The following is a 17,762-nucleotide window of genomic DNA, read 5'->3' as shown; positions in this document are numbered from 1 at the left end:
CCAGTGCAGATCAGGATATCAACAGGACATCTGCCATTGACTTTAGTGTGTTTCTGAAGCAACCCCACCACCCACATTATATTTTAATTGCCTTAACCCTTTAACCCTTTTCCCTGCCTAGCAGTTTTTAGACATTTTGTACTCTTTCATTTTAAGGGCCTTTCCTGGGGCGGTCTTTTAGTTTACCCAGGAAAACAATATATTGTTTTTTTCAGGACAACCTAAACTTTCAAAATATGCAATAATTTTGGTGTAATTCTACTTCTGTAAAAAAATATAAGATTCTAAGTGTCTAATAAAATGAAAAAAATCATGTTTCACAAAGAGCAATCACATATATCAGAAACATAATTTATTTTATGTACAAAAACACAGCCGGTTTGGAAAGTTCTGTGTCTCATGAAGACGGCAATACCAAATATATATGATTTTATGGAGATTTCTCACTTGTATAGATCAAAATCTACAAGAAGTACAGTAAAATATTTCCAAAGCACTGCTCCCCAAACTGCATACTTCTGATTTAAGGCCAAACATTCCGCTAACAGTAGGTTTACCCTAGAAAACTACCCATTATTAGAAAGAACAGATTCTGGGGAATCAGAAATGGGTAAATATAGCTATGTACTCCAAACTACCAAGTTGCAATTGTTTCCTAAATTTATAATGTTTTATAGAAATTGGTGAATTTTTTGAAAAATGACCTCAAAGCTTCAACTCTACAGCATCATATCTCCCACACATCATTAGGTATCAATGTAAAACACCCCAATGAAAAGCCTGGGGTCCACTGAACAGTTTGATGCCCAATATGTATAGGTGTACCCAAGCATGTGGTATATAGGGGCCCTAAAATGTAGACACCCCATTTGAGCTATCAGTTCTGTAATACCAGATACTGCAAAATCAACACATTTACATAGTTTGGGGTGGGGGGCAAAGTTAAAAAAAAGTATGTTCACCCCAGAAAAAATATTTTCGGAAAGTACACATTCCCCCGAATCCAAATTGGGTATGCATGTCTTTCTACTCCAAAGCACCAAGCTGCAAAACTTTCCTAAATTTGGCAATATTGGTGAAATTCCAAAAATCACCTCAAAACTTCTACCCTGCTGCATTGTATGTCCCACATACTATTGAATATCAAGATAAATCACCCCAAATATGAAAGCCTGGGGTCCTCTGAACAGTTTGATGCCCAATATGTATAGGTGTACCCAAGCACGTGGCATATAGGGGCACCAAAAGGAAGACCCCCATATAGTCTTTCATTTCAGGTGCTGCAAAATCAACACATTTACATTGTTTTGGGGGGTGGCAAAGGTAGAAAAAAGTATGTTCACCCCAGAAAACCATATATTTTCGGAAAGTACACATTCCCCCGAATCCAAATTGGGTATGCATGTTTTTGTACTCCAAAGTACCAAGCCGCAAACCATTCCTAAATTTGGTGATTTTGGTGACATTTCCAAAAATCACCTCAAAATTTCCACCCTGCAGCATCGTATTTCCCACATACTTTTAGGTATCACGTGAAATTACCCCAAATATGAAAGCCTACAGTCCTCTGAACAGTTTGATGTCCAATATGTATAGGTGTACCCAAGCACGTGGCATATAGGGGCCCCAAAAGGAAGACCCCCATATGGTCTTTCATTTCAGGTGCTGCAAAATCAATACATTTACATCATTTTGGGGGACGGCAAAGGTAGAAAAAAGTATGTTCACCCCAGAAAACCATATATTTTCGGAAAGCACACATTCCCACAAGTCCAAATTGGGTATGCATGTCTTTGTACTCCAAAGTCCAAGTAAACTTTGGAGAAGCCGCACACCACACAATCCCAAAGGTTCTTATCCTGGTGCCCAGCGATAGAGGAATCGGCCATCTCACAACAAGGGTAAGAAGAATTTCACTGGCACACAGGAGTTGCAGTAGCAGGGCAAGCCCTTGCAATTTTATTAGGCAGTAGAGGGGTGTGACCCCGAAACATTGCACTACTGCATAATAAAATTGCAAGGGCTTGCCCTGCTACTGCAACTCCTGTGTGCCAGTGAAATTCTTCTTACCTTTGTACTCCAAAGTACCAAGCCGCAAACCATTCCTAAATTTGGTGATTTTGGTGACATTTACAAAAATCACCTCAAAATTTCCACACTGCAGCATCGTATTTCCCACATACTTTTAGGTATCAAGAGAAATCACCCGAAATATGAAAGCCTAGGGTCCTCTGAACAGTTTGATGTGCAATATGTATAGGTTTACCAAAGAATGTGGCATATAGGGGCCCCAGAAGGAAGACCCCCATATGGTCTGTCATGTCAGGTACTGCAAAATCAACACATTTACATAGTTTTTTTTGGGGGGGGCAAAAAGTGGCGGAACTACTGGGGGAGCAGGGGGTGCGAGCGGGCCAGGGCCCGCACCCCCTCAGGGCCCCCCGGCAGCGCCGCACGCCACTGAAATCCCCACTAAAATTCGGCCGTACGGAGGGGGCGGGGCCCGGCTGCGCATCACGCACCAGGGCCCATCCCCTCTAGGAACGCTACTGGGGGCAAAGGTAGAAAAAAGTAAGTTCACCCCAGAAAACCATACATTTTCGGAAAGTACACAGTCCCGCAAATCCAAATTGGGTATGCATGTCTTTGTTCTCCAAAGTACCAAGTCGCAAGCCTTTCCTAAATTTGGCGATAAAAGCAACGGTTTTTACATTTCTGAAAATTGCCTAAAAATATTGCAATTGGCCACATTTATCTCACCCAATTTCTTACATACAATTGTAAAACACCATAAATATTGATGCCAAGGGTCTACTGAACAGTTTGATGCCCAATATGCATTGATATACCAAGGCAGCTGGCATGTGCGGACCTCAAAATAGTGCACATGATTTTTCTCTGCTGCTGATTCGCGTTCTGTGAACATAGACCCTTGACTTCATATTATGTGCCTCAAGACCCTACTAACAGCAAAGACCCCCCCAAAACCATATATTTTTGGAAAGAACACATTCTGACGAATCCAACAAAGATAAAGACGTCTTTTTACACCAAACTACCAAACTGCAAATCTTTTCTAAACCGAGAGGTTTTTACAACATTTCTGAAAATCGCCTAAAAATTTTGCAGTTTTACGTACAAACAAAAATCACCCTAAAAATGGACGTCAGAGGTCTAATGAATAGTTTGATGCCCAATATGCATAGATTTACCAAAGTATGTGGTGTGTACAGACCCCAAATGAAAAACGTGCATATGAGTTTTCACGCTGGCCAACTCAGCTGCTGAAAACAGTACCCCGACTTTGAGTTATGTGCAATAAGACCCCCAAACTGTAAAATGACCCCCAGAACACCATATATTTTTGGAAAGTACAAATTCTGACGGATCAAACTAAGTAAAATATATCTTTCTATACCAAAGCACCAAACAGCAAAACTATACTAAAGATACATAAGGTAAAATGATGCAGGGATAAAATTGCAATAAAACCACAAAAATTGTGTAAATCAATGAAATAACACAATGACTGATCCAACAATAATAATTAGTGGCCAAAATCTTTTACCCGATAGTCATGCTGCCAAAACAAACAGCTTTTAGAGGTAAAAATACACAAATTAGTAAAATGAAAAAGTAAAAAAATAAGAAAGCCCTTTTTGTATGATTTTTTGTGTATACATGGGTGTACACTTCTAAAAGTGCTGTGACAGTGTGTAAGTGTGTACATAAGTGTGAAATGAAGTGCAAATAAGTGTACATAACGTTACAAAAAAAAGGAAAAAAATAAAGAATCTTTTCTAAAATGAGTGTGTAAGTGTGTACAGATGTGTACAAGTGTATAAATGTATATAAGTGTGTAAATCAAGGCCACTTACCGTTCCTGGAGCAAAAGGGACAGTCTGATTGCTGTATAAGTCTTGAAGCAGCGTGTATGCTGAGTCACTGCAGCCAGGAAGTGCGTGGGCGTCGCCAGTAAAGCAGAAAGAAGAATGAAGCCGGAGGAGTTCGGCCCTGCGACAATCCTGTTGCAGGACCGACATGACAGCCACCCAGCCTTGTTGCCCAGGGGGCTGTCAGCACTGCTAAGTCTCTGCAGAGGCAGCTAAAGCCACTGATTCAGAGATCAGCACTGATTTCTGCCAGAACGTACTAGGTACGTTCTTGGCAGTTAAAGCCCTTGCCTGCCAGAACGTACAGCGTACGTGCTTGGCAGGCAAAGGGTTATAACACTTTCATTTGTTGGTGATACTGTTCTTTTCAGAAGTAAATGTAGACGCATCAGAACCACTCTATGTGGCTTAATATTAAAGTAGAGAAGTTAATAAGAAGAGAAAGGCATTTAAAAAGTCTTTGTGGACAGAAGCTGCATTTAATGAATAAAACACTATAGTAAATGTAAATCAGAAATCCGGAAGACAAAGATAGGAAATGAGGAGCGCATTGCGACAGATGCTAAGACTAACACCAAAAACTATAGGAATAAATAGTAAAATTATTCGGGGTAAGAATGTTGATCCTTTAATAATGGTACCATTATGGTTGTAACAGATATAGAAAAGGCAAATGTGCTAAATCAGTTATTTTCTTTATTATAGACAATAGAGGAGTCAGAGTTCCCAAACTTACCTCATAGCTGCACTGTTGGTTTAGCTCAATCTAGTCAGTGGCTGACTCAGGATATGGTTCATAAAGCTTTGATAAACATTAATGTGAACAATGCACCAGGGCTAGATGAAATTCACTTCTGGGTTCTAAGAGAGCTTAGTTTAGTTTCAGACTGGTCTCTGTTTCTGATTTTCTCAGATTCACTTTCATCTGGTATCGTACCTAAGGAATGGAGAAAAGCTGATATCATTGCACTATTTAAAAAGGGATTACAATCTCAGCATTTTTATACCCTAATTTACTATGTTACTATTTTTGTAGAGTAATGGAAAACCAACAGAACCATGACATGACATGCATGCTGCTGATTCTTTGTAATTGAAACATTCATTGAGGCTTGTTCAAAATAATAGCAGTGTGGAGTTCAATTAGTGAGGTCATTCATTCTGTGAAAAAAACATTTTTGTCAATTACGGCTCTTATTTAATTAAGGAAGGGGGCAAATGTTGTCCATGCTGTTTATAGTGCATTTCTCTCTGAGTAAAATGGGTCATTCCAGACATTGTCCAGAAGAAAAGTGTACTTTTATTAAAAAGTTGATAGGAGAGGGGAAAACATTTAGGGGGTTATTTATTAAAGTCTGAATTCCAAAAACTCTAAAAAAAAATTAAAAAGTTTATTATACCCTGAGGCTGCAAAAAGTCTGAATCCAAAAATCCTCCATCTCAGACCTGCTGTGGTTGTATATAAGGTCCATAGGTCTATATCCTATTTGGAAGTTTCTGTGGTCTGAGCTGGAATTAGCCCTAAAAATCCGAAGCCCTATTTTGGGCTTTTTGGACAAAAACCTGAAAAAATTGTTCCATTCGGAAATTTGGTCTATTTTATCAAGTTTTCCCTGATCCATTTAAATGAGCTTTTTTAATAATAAATAAGGTCAAATCATGGATTCTAGTTTGGTCAGACTAGAGCAGAAAATGAGAGGCTGCTCAGCTAAAATGATCTCAAATGCTTTAAAATGGCAGCCAAAACCTAAAAGACATTGTTGAAAACAACCATTTGAATGGATAGAAGAATCGCCAAAATGGCAAAGACTCAGTCAATGATCAGCTCCAGGAGGATAAAAGAAGATCTAAAGATACCTGTGAGTACTGTTTAAATTAAAAGATGCCTATGTGAAGCCAAGCTACAGTATCAGCAAGTAGCCCCCGCAAAGTCCTAATGTTGAAAAAAAAGATGTGTTGAAGAGGTTACAATTCACCAAAGAACACATTGACTGGCCTAAAGAGAAATGGTGCAACATTTTGGGGACTGATGAAAGCAAGATTGTTCTTTTTGTGTCTAGGGGCCTCAGCCAGTTTGTCAGACGACCACCAAACACTGAATTATAGCCACAGTACACTGTGAAAACAAGCATGATAATATTGAGATGTTTCTCATACTATGGTGTTGGTCTTATTTATCTTATACCAGGGATGATGGATCAGTTTTAATACATCAAAATACTTGAAGCATACCTCCCGACTATCCCGTTTTTTGTGGGACAGTCCTGATTTTGGCAACTCAACCAGCAGTTCCGGATTTGTACTGAAATTTCCCGACTTTTTCTTTAATCTCTTGCATTTTGCTTTTCCTTCTCCTACAACTAAATATTAGTTCAGTGATTCAAAGGAAAGCAAAATCATGAAACATTTTTTTTTTCACTTTCTGCAAAAGAATAATGTAAATATGATATATTTTTCTTCATGTTTTTCGCTGTTTCGCAAATTTTCATCAACGCAAAACATGTTAGATTTGTCCATCACTGATTTTGAGCTTTATTCATATTGCTATTATTCTAAACACAACTGTACATTATTTATCCTATGGATCAGACAATCAGATGACATACATGACACTTTGTCTAGCACAAATAGGATGTATGGAGTCTGGCTTATTTAAAAAGAATTAGCTGAGTAGTAAAAATGGCTGTGCTTGAATGGTCCTTAGTATAATGGATTCAACTGCCATATCAGTACTTTGTGTCCACAAAGTATAAAATCTATGAAGAATTACAATTCATAATTTGTCTTGAATACAACATAGTGATTGTTCATAAATGTCTTATTTTTTTCTCATTCTCTAATTGCCTTGTTCAACTTAACTAATTATTATATGAATCAAAGTGCTGAGTAGAGTGGAGAAACATTACCAGTGGAGTCGTAAGCTGTTCCTTCTCTACATGGTGTCAGCATTAATTATACATCAAGCAGAGTATTTAGATCCATAAGACCATCACATTTGTTCTGCTTAGGAATTCACTTAGTTCTGTGAATATAAACTACCTATTTGTTTGGGTGTAAATGCCATATATTTATTTGATTTTGGCCCAAGTATTTCATACTGTACTTGTCCTCTGAATGCCTTTAACCTTCCCTTAGATTATCTTGGGAGTGGATCTCTGGGTAGTGTTGGTACTGCGCTTTTGTATTTTTATTTTTAATTTGCCTAATTGAAATACTAATAAGTAACTGTATAATTATTCTCCTCTTGATATTTCTATTTATATATTCAACTTGCAGTTTCAGCCTTACTTAATCATTCATTATTCTAATGGAGTCATGCCTCAATCATTCTTAATTACATTCTTGCTGTAAAGTAATTTATTTCTGTAGAAGAAGCCATTTTTCCAAAGAGCTGATGCCTGTCCAGGGGCGCTGCACCTATGAGCAGGCAGCAACACCAAACCAGTTACCAGGGGCGGCAAAAAAGTGGTTTCTTCTGGTAACTTCTAGTGGGAAAGAGCACTAGTGATGCTAGTCATTTGGCTCCACCAAGGAAAGATGTAAAGTTGAAAGAGAATAGCAGCAACATGTTACACTTATAAAATTTGCAATAAGCTTTAATCTAACTGTGGCTGTGCCAATTAGAGGGTTAGTGTTCTTGATATGTATTGCTAGTATGTCAATACTCCATAAATACATGCACCTTGCACAGTATGACAGTAATTGAGCCAAGCTTACAAAGATCCCTAAACAAACATACAGGTACAGCATGCCTTCACTAGGATAACTAGGGAATTATTATGCACTCTGCAATGTGAGGAATGACCTTAAACACCACCCTCTTTCAGAGGTCTGGGAATCTTTAAATGCTGCAGAAGTAATTAAGCCGAGATTGAGCCATTTGTAATCGAGGTAACTCATAGCATCAGTTTTACTTCAGAAAGGAACAAATATGTGCTGATATCATGTACAGCTCCAAACCTTTATATAAATCACATGAAGCTCCATTCTTCTTTATGATGTAAGCACATATTTTGTCTTTTCTAAAGTTAAACTGACATTCCGTATATGGAAACCTGTTATCCTGAAAATTCCGAATTATAGGACAACAATTTCCTTTTTCTCTGTAATAATACAACGGTAAATCATACACCTGATTTCCGTATATCTATAGAAATAGCCAGAGGGACGAGCCCTGGTTCCCTCTTGGGTGGGCCATGCGGGGTCAGTATGTATCTTAAACTTTTTAAATTTTGAATACTATAATATTATAAATAATATTTTTTACTGAAAACAAGCCTTGGGATATATATCCTTTGATATAATACAACGGTACCTGGTACTTGATCCCAACTAAGCTGCATGGATTAATATTGGTGGCACTACATTTCTATTTGTTTTATTTAATGCTTAAATTATTTTTAGCAGATATAAGATATGGTGATCAAATTATGGAAAGCTTCCTTATTCAGAACCCCCGGCATTCTGGTTAATAGATCCAAGAGCTGTATTGGGGTTGCAGTCCTTTACTGTAACTGTATCCTGTACAGCATGCTGGTGATCATTTATCAACACTGGGCAAATCTGCCCATGGGCATTAACCCATTGCAACCAATCAGATTGTTGCATTTGTTATTTTACTTGCAGCTGGCTTTAAAAAGCTAATCACTGATTAGTTGCCATGGGTAACTGCCCATGGGCAAATATGCCCAGAGTTGATAAATGATTATTATGTTTTTGGAGCAGCAGGCCATATTTATGAGCATAATAACAAGAGAGAAATGACTGATTTAATGTTCACTTTAATGCTGACTGTAAAACAATGTTTTAAACACTCCCTCTTTCAAAGGTCTGGGAATCTTTAAATGCTGCAGAAGTAATAAGCCATTTGTAATCGAGGTAACTCATAGCATCAGTTTTACTTCAGAAAGGAACAAATATGTGCTGATATTGAGAGAAGAAGTTTAGTAGGGGCTAAAGCTGCTGCTAATGAATGTATAGCAACTAATGTATGAAACTGTAACAGTTGTTCACTGCATTATCAACCCTGATTCATTAGTTGCACTGTCAGGAACAATAATATATATTTATAGCCTGCTACAGGTTACTCCTGTTCAGAATAGGAAGTGTTTAAGGAAAGAATCCAGTGATGCAACTGCTCAGATGCACTTGTTGGCCATGCACATCATTTTATATGTCTGCATTTATCAGGTGATTGAGTAAAGAGCAGTTTGGGTCCCATCCCCGTTCTTCCCTGTAAGAGTTGTATACAACAAAGTTGCAATCAAGGCAATTCTAAATAGGTTTGTGAAGATTCTCATTCATCCAGGTCATGGTATAGCTATAGAAATAAGTCAAATCAACTAGACTTGCTGTGTTTTTTCCTTGAAGACGTTTCACCAGTCATCCAACTGACTTTCTCAATTCAGAATTACTTGTTGTACATAGGATATTGCTTCACTATATATCCCCTGGAATGTTTCTTCAATCAGCATAATCTGTTTATTATAATCCACAATGATGTCATTACGTTAGGTGTTGATTGTATTAGCAAGATTAGAGTTTTGATGTGTTATTAAACCTTCCAGGGAGAGGTGCCAAAAAAGCATTGTATGTGGCAGACAGTAGATGTAGCATCCCCCCCCCCTACCTCTATTCAGACTTGGTAGTAAAACAAAACAGAGGCGCCAAAAGGATAAAATTAGCTAAAAACACTTAAAAACCCAATGGGTAATTCAGAGGAGGTATTAGTGGACTTACCTCCTCCAAGCAGACACCAACAAAAGTGGTAATTTTCAGTAATAGTTTATTCACAAAACAGTATTGCAATGCGTTTCGCAGGCATTTCCTGCTTCATCAGGCAATGTGGAACAGGAGCAAAAACAACTACAAACACAGAGACAGGCAAGTTTGTAAAACATTATTGTATACGGCTGTTCGAATTATGGGGAAGTGTAGATACTGAGTAATACCCTTGGGCCAAGTATATGGGGGGAAGGGGAAACAAGGGGAGGAGAAATAGTTCACAGCATGGGGAAGCAAGTGCTGATGGACATGGGGGATAGGCTGCTGGTATATATTATCTAAGTTGGAAACCAAGTATCTGGGTGGGAGACATAATAGGAAACATAAAATGGTAACATAATAAAGAACGTGAACTAAGGTATATTTAAAGACAGGGGATGTAGCACAGATGACTAAACCAACAAAAGAAATCAATAAAATTAAGATGGAGTGGATAAAACTTACCAGTGTCTTTGTATAAACACGCCAGGCGCCTCTGTGCTGCTTGAGGACGCCTGAGCGTGTTGTATAGTGTGACTAATTGAAGGGAAGTATGTGGGGGGAGGGGGAAACAAGGGAAAGAGGAATAGTTCACAGCATGGGGAAGCAAATGCTGATGGACATGGGGAAAAGGCTGCTGGTATATATTAGTCTAAATGAGAAACATAAAGTATCTAGGTGGGAAACATAAAAATTAAACTATGTGGGAGACATAAATTAGTGAGGTATATTTAAAACAAGGGGATGTAGCACAGATGACTAAACAAAAAAAAAAGGAAATCAATAACCTTTAAGAAGGAATAGATATAACTTACCAGTGTCTTTGTAAAAACACGCCAGGCGCCTCTGTGCTGCTTGAGGATGCCTGAGCGTGTTATATAGTGTGACTAATTGGAGGAAAGACAAACAGGAAATGGTGTAGCCATATTGGTGGTGGAAAATAGATAGTGGTATGAACGGCCATTTAGGTTGGGAATGGTTACAGGAATATGATCCAGGCGTAAGGGGAATAGGTCCTACTGGATTGTTATAATTCCTGTCACGTAATTTTCTAGGGGCTAAGATGTTGCGCAAACTGGGTGCTCGTCTGTATGTAATCCTCTAATTACATACAGACGAGCACCCAGTTTGCGCAACATCTTAGCCCCTAGCAAATTACGTGACAGGAATTATAACAATCCGGTAGGACCTATTCCCCTTACACCTTGATCATATTCCTGTAACCATTCCCGTTGTTTAGCCTGCCCTTTTGTTACCAATATATCCACTTTCGCATCCTTCACCACCAAGATTCAATATACCATCAAGAGTCACATCTCCTGCCAATCCAAATACATCATTTACCTCATAACATGTCCATGCCATCTCCAATATGTTGGCAGGACAACACAAGTTGCCCGGAGCCGTATAGGCCAACATAAAAGGAACATCATTAATAAATTTCCTATGCACAGTGTGTCACGTCACTATTACAGAGCACATAATAGCAGCCCCGACACCTTTTCTATCACACTTATCGACTCCATCAGTTCCTCAGATTCTGCAGCCTTTGACATTTTAAAAAAACGAGAAATGTACTGGATCCAGACCCTCAGGACCCTGGTACCTGAGGGTCTCAATGAAGTTTTAGAAAAACTCTATTAATTCATCTTGTATCATTCCATATGCCATATTGTTCCGTTTTATGTTTTATTAGTCCTCTCTTTTAGTAGCCTTTTTATTTAGTTTTATTGCACTTATTCATATATAATCTACAGTCTGGTCACTTCCCTATGGGACCAGACTGTAAATTATATCCCTATAAACGGCGCGTTCTGACGTCAGAACGCGCTGTTTATTTGGATCAGCACTTCCGCCGATGCTCAGCACTTCCGTCTCCCTGCAGTTGTACTGTAACGCTGCTCTTGCCCCCTTCCCTTCCGACTGCCAGGATTAAATCGTACTCACGCAGTAGGGAATGCTCCTCCTTTGCCCAGAGCCAAAACTCTAAGCCCCTGGGAGCTGCGATGTCAGACGGTGAGTGACGTCTAAGGAGGCGGGTTTTGACCATATATGTCGCTAATTCCCTCTCCCTCTTGTTAAGAGCAGCGTCGCTTGTTCAGTGACTGCTGCAGCCTGACACAGTGGTCGGGCTTCTAAATAGCCCTGCTGCAGGAAGGCTCTCTAAGAGCAGCAGCAGCAGAGAGTCTTGTGCTCTGAAAAAAAATCAAAGGGGGAACGATCAGCACCTCTCTCCCTCTTCTGCTCCCCCTCCAACTACTCCGTCTGCCCCTCCCACACCCTGTCACTCTTCGGTCTTGGAGACTGGGTGGGTGGGGAGACAGAGTGTGGACATTACAACAGCTATGCTGCACCGGCATGCCCCCCTTCCCTCGGCTTCGCTGGCTGGAGTCGGACTGTGTGACTGCCCTGTGTGGAGAGTGTGGAGGTCTTGGCTCATGAGACTGACAGAAAAATTGCCTGCTACAGTGTGCCTCCACCCACCATGACCACGTGGTAAGCCTCAGTCAGTCTGTGCAGGAGTCTTCTCTCCCTCAGCACTCACACAGGCACACCCCTCCACAACGTCTCTTCTCTCTCTGAAACTTTAGATTATAATGAATAATGTACCCCCTACTTAAAATTTATAAAGATATTAATAGTCACCTCGGAGTTATGTGACCTGTATAAAAGCACTCGGCCTGCGGCCTCGTGCTTTTATATGGTCACATAACTCCTCGGTAACATATCTTTATAAATTACAGTAGAGGGTACATTATCCACTATATATTTGATGCTTTTATGACCGATTATTTATATCACTTCGCAATATTTCGGAAAAGGTGATGTGCATGTCTGGTTGCATACTTTTGCATGATTGCCTGCATAGTTTTGCATGCTATACCAAAAGTTGTATTCATCATATACATTGCGTTTACGGATTATTACTATTGTTATTATTATCATCACGATTATTATCATCTGTTGTTAGTACTACTGATTTTACTGATGTACACGGTGGCTATTTTATTACGTGATATTTATTCCTCATTTTTATAATCGGTCCGGGTATTTATATTTTGTTTAACATTAATTTTATTCAACGTTGTTTAGAGTTCTCACATCAGGTTCTTTTTATTCAACGTTGTTTAGAGTTCTTATATCAGGTTGTATTTTTTATGTGTGTATGTATATATTTATATATTTATATGCATTCCTTTGCATCTTCATTGGTTATGACACTTTATTAGCCCCAACCTAAATGGCTGTTCATACCACTATCTATTTTCCACCACCAATATGGCTACACCATTTCCTGTTTGTCTTTCCTCCAATTAGTCACACTATATAACACGCTCAGGCATCCTCAAGCAGCACAGAGGCGCCAGGCGTGTTTTTACAAAGACACTGGTAAGTTATATCTATTCCTTCTTAAAGGTTATTGATTTCCTTTTTTTGTTGTTTAGTCATCTGTGCTACATCCCCTTGTTTTAAATATACCTTAGTTCACTAATTTATGTCTCCCACATAGTTTAATTTTTATGTTTCCCACCTACAGTAGATACTTTATGTTTCTCATTTAGACTAATATATACCAGCAGCCTATTCCCCCATGTCCATCAGCATTTGCTTCCCCATGCTGTGAACTATTCCTCTTTCCCTTGTTTCCCCCTACCCCCCACATACTTCCCTTCAATTAGTCACACTATACAACACGCTCAGGCGTCCTCAAGCAGCACAGAGGCGCCTGGCGTGTTTATACAAAGACACTGGTAAGTTTTATCCACTCCATCTTAATTTTATTGATTTCTTTTGTTGGTTTAGTCATCTGTGCTACATCCCCTGTCTTTAAATATACCTTAGTTCACGTTCTTTATTATGTTACCATTTTATGTTTCCTATTATGTCTCCCACCCAGATACTTGGTTTCCAATTTAGATAATATATACCAGCAGCCTATCCCCCATGTCCATCAGCACTTGCTTCCCCATGCTGTGAACTATTTCTCCTCCCCTTGTTTCCCCTTCCCCCCATATACTTGGCCCAAGGGCATTACTCAGTATCTACACTTCCCCATAATTCGAACAGCCGTATACAATAATGTTTTACAAACTTGCCTGTCTCTGTGTTTTTAGTTGTTTTTACTCCTGTTCCACATTGCCTGATGAAGCAGGAAATGCCTGCGAAACGCGTTGCAATACTGTTTTGTGAATAAACTATTACTGAAAATTACCACTTTCGTTGGTGTCTGCTTGGAGGAGGTAAGTCCACTACTACCTCCTCTGAATTACCCATTGGGTTTTTAAGTGTTTTTAGCTAATTTTATCCTTTTGGCGCCTCTGTTTTGTCTTACTACTATATCGAGTCCACCCCGAGTGGAGGGGTATCATCCCCTTTTTCTTCTTCTACAGAGAGCGATGTCTTATTCCTGAGTGGGGTCAGGATAATCTCCCCACCTGCCTATACAGTGGTTGCCTATCGGTAACCCTGGTTTGTGAGTATTAACTTGTTTACTCTACCATTACTCCATTACTCCATTACTACCAACCACCCTTTACCGATATAGTATTACACAATATGTACAACATTGTAATACCACTACCCCCTGCTCCAATGTGTATTATGCGAGACTTAAATGCCTGCTTTAATCCATCCTTAGATACTTTAGGTTGACTTCCCCTTTAGATGACCAACCACCAGTAACTGTTGTTTGGTTTCCCCCACATACAAATCCGAGCATTCCTCACTGCACAGAACTGCGCACACAATGTTACTCTTCTAGTGCTTTGGGATGGGGTCTTTTGGGTGAACTAGTTGCTGCCTCAGTGTGTTGGGAGGTTTAAAGCAGATAGGGATGTGGTGTTTATTAAAAATCCCTCTAAGTTTTTCCGACACCCCAGCTACATATGGGAGGACCACGTTTTTTCTCCTGTCCTGTTTTCCGCTTTCACCTGTAGTCTTGGTGTTATTGCTTCTTTTTCTACTGGTTTTCACAAAAGCCCAATCTGGATACCCACATGTCTTTAGGGCCCCTCTGAGATGTTTCATGTCTTTCAACTTAGCCTCTTCGCTGGTTGGGATCTTGTCTGCTCTGTGAAGAGTTTTGATGAGCCCCATTTTGTGATCTAGTGGATGGTGGGAGTCAAACAACAGATACTGGTCTGTGTGGGTAGGTTTCCTGTAGACCTCTTTTTTTCAGCTTTCCACCCTCTCTGACTCTTACCAAATAGTCCAAAAAAGCCAGTAGTCATCTTGCACATCTTCTTGTGTAAATTTGATGTTGTGGTCCACTGTGTTGATGTGTTCAGTGAAAGTCTGTACTTCATGTGTGTGTATTTTAACCCATGTATCATCCACATAACGAAACCAATGACTGGGAGTGATTCCTTTGAAGCTATCCAGGGCCTTTCCACTTCCTCCATGTACAGTTTTGCCACAATGGGCGAAACTGGCAATCCCATGGCGCAGCCATGCTTCTGCCTGTAGAACTTATCCTTGTACTTGAAATATGTGGTATTTAGGCATAGGTCCAGTAAGGAATATACTTTCTCTGGGTTAAGCTTTGTTCTGTTGTCAAGGGTATTGTCTTTTAGCAACTGTTTTCTCACTTTTTTAACTGCCTTATACCTACAAATCACAAGGATGGGTGGAGAAATGACAGGTATGTACGTACCAGGCCCCTCAGATGATTTTTTTGCGGGGGATCTGGCACACCGTTGTTATGCCAGTGGTAACCAGAGTGTATGTAGTTACAAACAATAAATTAGAAGTATTCTTTTCCAGTGCTACTAGAACCAAACAAATAGAGAAGCATTGCAATAGCAGAGATTCATGAGTAAGTAAGTGATCCATCAATAAGTGAGTCAAAATAGCAGGTCCATGTTAGATGACTGACAGGACACAATTTGAAGCGACATTGTCATTTGCTGTGCCGTTCCCTCCCTCTGGCTGAAAAATACAGGGGAGGGTGAGTATTGGATATATAGTTTGTTCTCATTGGAGAAGCTGCCTGCATGTTAAATTATTCTTTGGGCTGCTAGCAAAGCATCCTTACTGGACAGCTGCTGTATGTAGCCCAAAATTACTTGGCAATGCTTACCATTTCTAAAATAGGAAAAGTAAAGTAAATTGCATAGGTGCATAGAAGAACATGATATTAAGTATTTTTTTCAAATTGGAGGTAGAGTCCTGCAGCGGGTCAGGTACCCGCAGGTTACCCGCAAAAACCTGCGGTACCCTGCGGGTTGTGGGTAGAAGTTCGGGGTGTGGGTACAGACATGTGTCGTTCCGCGGGTCTTCTTAATAGCCATTTTTACTCCTTTTTTTCTGACAACACCTACTTCCGATGATGTCACTTCCGGTTTACAATGAAAGCACTTCCTGTTGTATGCCTTTTTTCTGACCACGACTACTTCCGATGATGTCACTTCTGGTTTAAAATGACAGCACTACCTGATTCTTGATGGTCAGCGGGTCGTGGATCGGGTAAGCGGGTCCAAGCGGGTAAGAATGCGGGTAGCGGGTCCGGGTTGCTGATTGCAGGTTGCGGGTACAGGTTCCAAAAAATTAACCCTTTGCAGGACTCTAATTGGAATGGGCTGTTTAAATCCCTGGTGTGCCAGAATTAATTTTTTTTTTTAAATTCTGGTGTTACCAGAAAAATGAATGGTAGAAGAAGATGGGGTGGATACTTTGGTATTATAGAACTTCTCATTAAATTCAAAGCCAAATTCTTCAGGGCTTTAGATGATATTTACATTTTTAAAATAAAAACTGAAAGTGATTAATGTGCCAATAGTGCTATGCAAAATATTGGAGCCTACAGTAATTTGGCAGGTATATGCCAGACTGAGACTAAAGAATATCCTGAATTAAGGGAGTGCAGGTAGCATGAACATTATAATTAACTGGCATGGGAATTGGACAGGGCCCAGCATGGTATTTGTACAATTTGTATCTTGTGACTAATTGTGATTACTAGCAGCTTTGTCACTGACGGTTTTTACTGTCTCTTAGGTATGTTGGTCGGGACCCGGCAGCAGCTCCAGCCACTGGAAATAAGAACACTCACCAGAATTTCTGGATGTTGCCTTTAATTTGGAACACTTTGAAGGAAAACCCTTCTGATGCTATAGGTACTCTAGGAAATTGCCTTTAAGTGATATAAACCAGTGCCACTAGTAATATGTAAGTCTTCTCAATAAATTATATCATAAGATAACAAGCTGAGGATTACACGGATTTCTGTCACTTCATTTCACAGTGTAGAACATAACAAACATCTTAGTAAAACAACTGGTTTCAATAAAAACATTTCCGGATTTTTTTCTACATACTCATTGATGTTTTCTTTTTAACACTACATTTTGCATCATTCTGCATTGTCAGAAATCATGGTGTCTATTGGGCTACCCCTGCTGGTCCTGAACTTTCTGGTGCATGCATGATGATACTGACATCATGACTTAGTTTATATCAAGATTATATAAATTTACCAGCCTATCAGTAGAAAACCTTAGTCACTTGCTACATGTTGTTATGCAGAACTCTGCTTCTGTTTGCTTGCTTAGATAGAGATCTATAAAAGGGCAATATTTATTAATTACATTTCTGCATGTTTTGCAGAGATGAAAATGTATTAAAAGGATGTGTGCTAATATTTTCGAGTTATAATTTCAGGGAAGGGTAGCCAAGAGGAAAGTGAAAAAAAGAAACAAAACAAAGTATAAGACTTTTGAAATGCCTTTTGGACAGATGGTAAGAATCTCTAACTAGCAGGTGGAGGGTTGTTGATTTATAGATGTTTTGAGTGCTGGACATCAATCATTGAGATCATAATGAATTATTGTTTTTTTATCTGAGTATTCTAGACGTTCAAAATGAGATCAGGCAGAAGTACAATAAGTACAAGTCTACAACCAGAAGTCACTTAGGAATTTCATGACTGGCTATAAGATCAGGTACAGAGGGGCTGGTTGGTAATGGTACATTCTCTGCTTGGAGTAAGATTCTTAGTGGGGTCAATTATTGCCAATTACTGCCCTTATTTAAGTAAGGAAGCCATCAATTGTTGTGCATGCTGGTTTTACTGCATTTCTCTCTGAAAATCCTAGTATCATGGGTCAT

At 39.4% G+C, this 17,762-nt stretch overlaps 1 pseudogene; it reads left to right on the top strand.

The window, feature by feature from the left end:
- The window catches only part of LOC108703348, a 143,340-nt pseudogene extending 126,369 nt beyond the window's left edge, over positions 1 to 16,971 (top strand).
- The last annotated feature ends 791 nt before the right edge of the window (positions 16,972 to 17,762 follow it).

This window comes from Xenopus laevis, chromosome 7S (genome assembly GCF_017654675.1).
Source record: "Xenopus laevis strain J_2021 chromosome 7S, Xenopus_laevis_v10.1, whole genome shotgun sequence".
NCBI lineage: Eukaryota > Metazoa > Chordata > Amphibia > Anura > Pipidae > Xenopus > Xenopus laevis.
The sequence above is the reverse complement of the archived record's forward strand: the minus strand, read 5'-3'. Positions and strand labels throughout refer to the sequence as shown.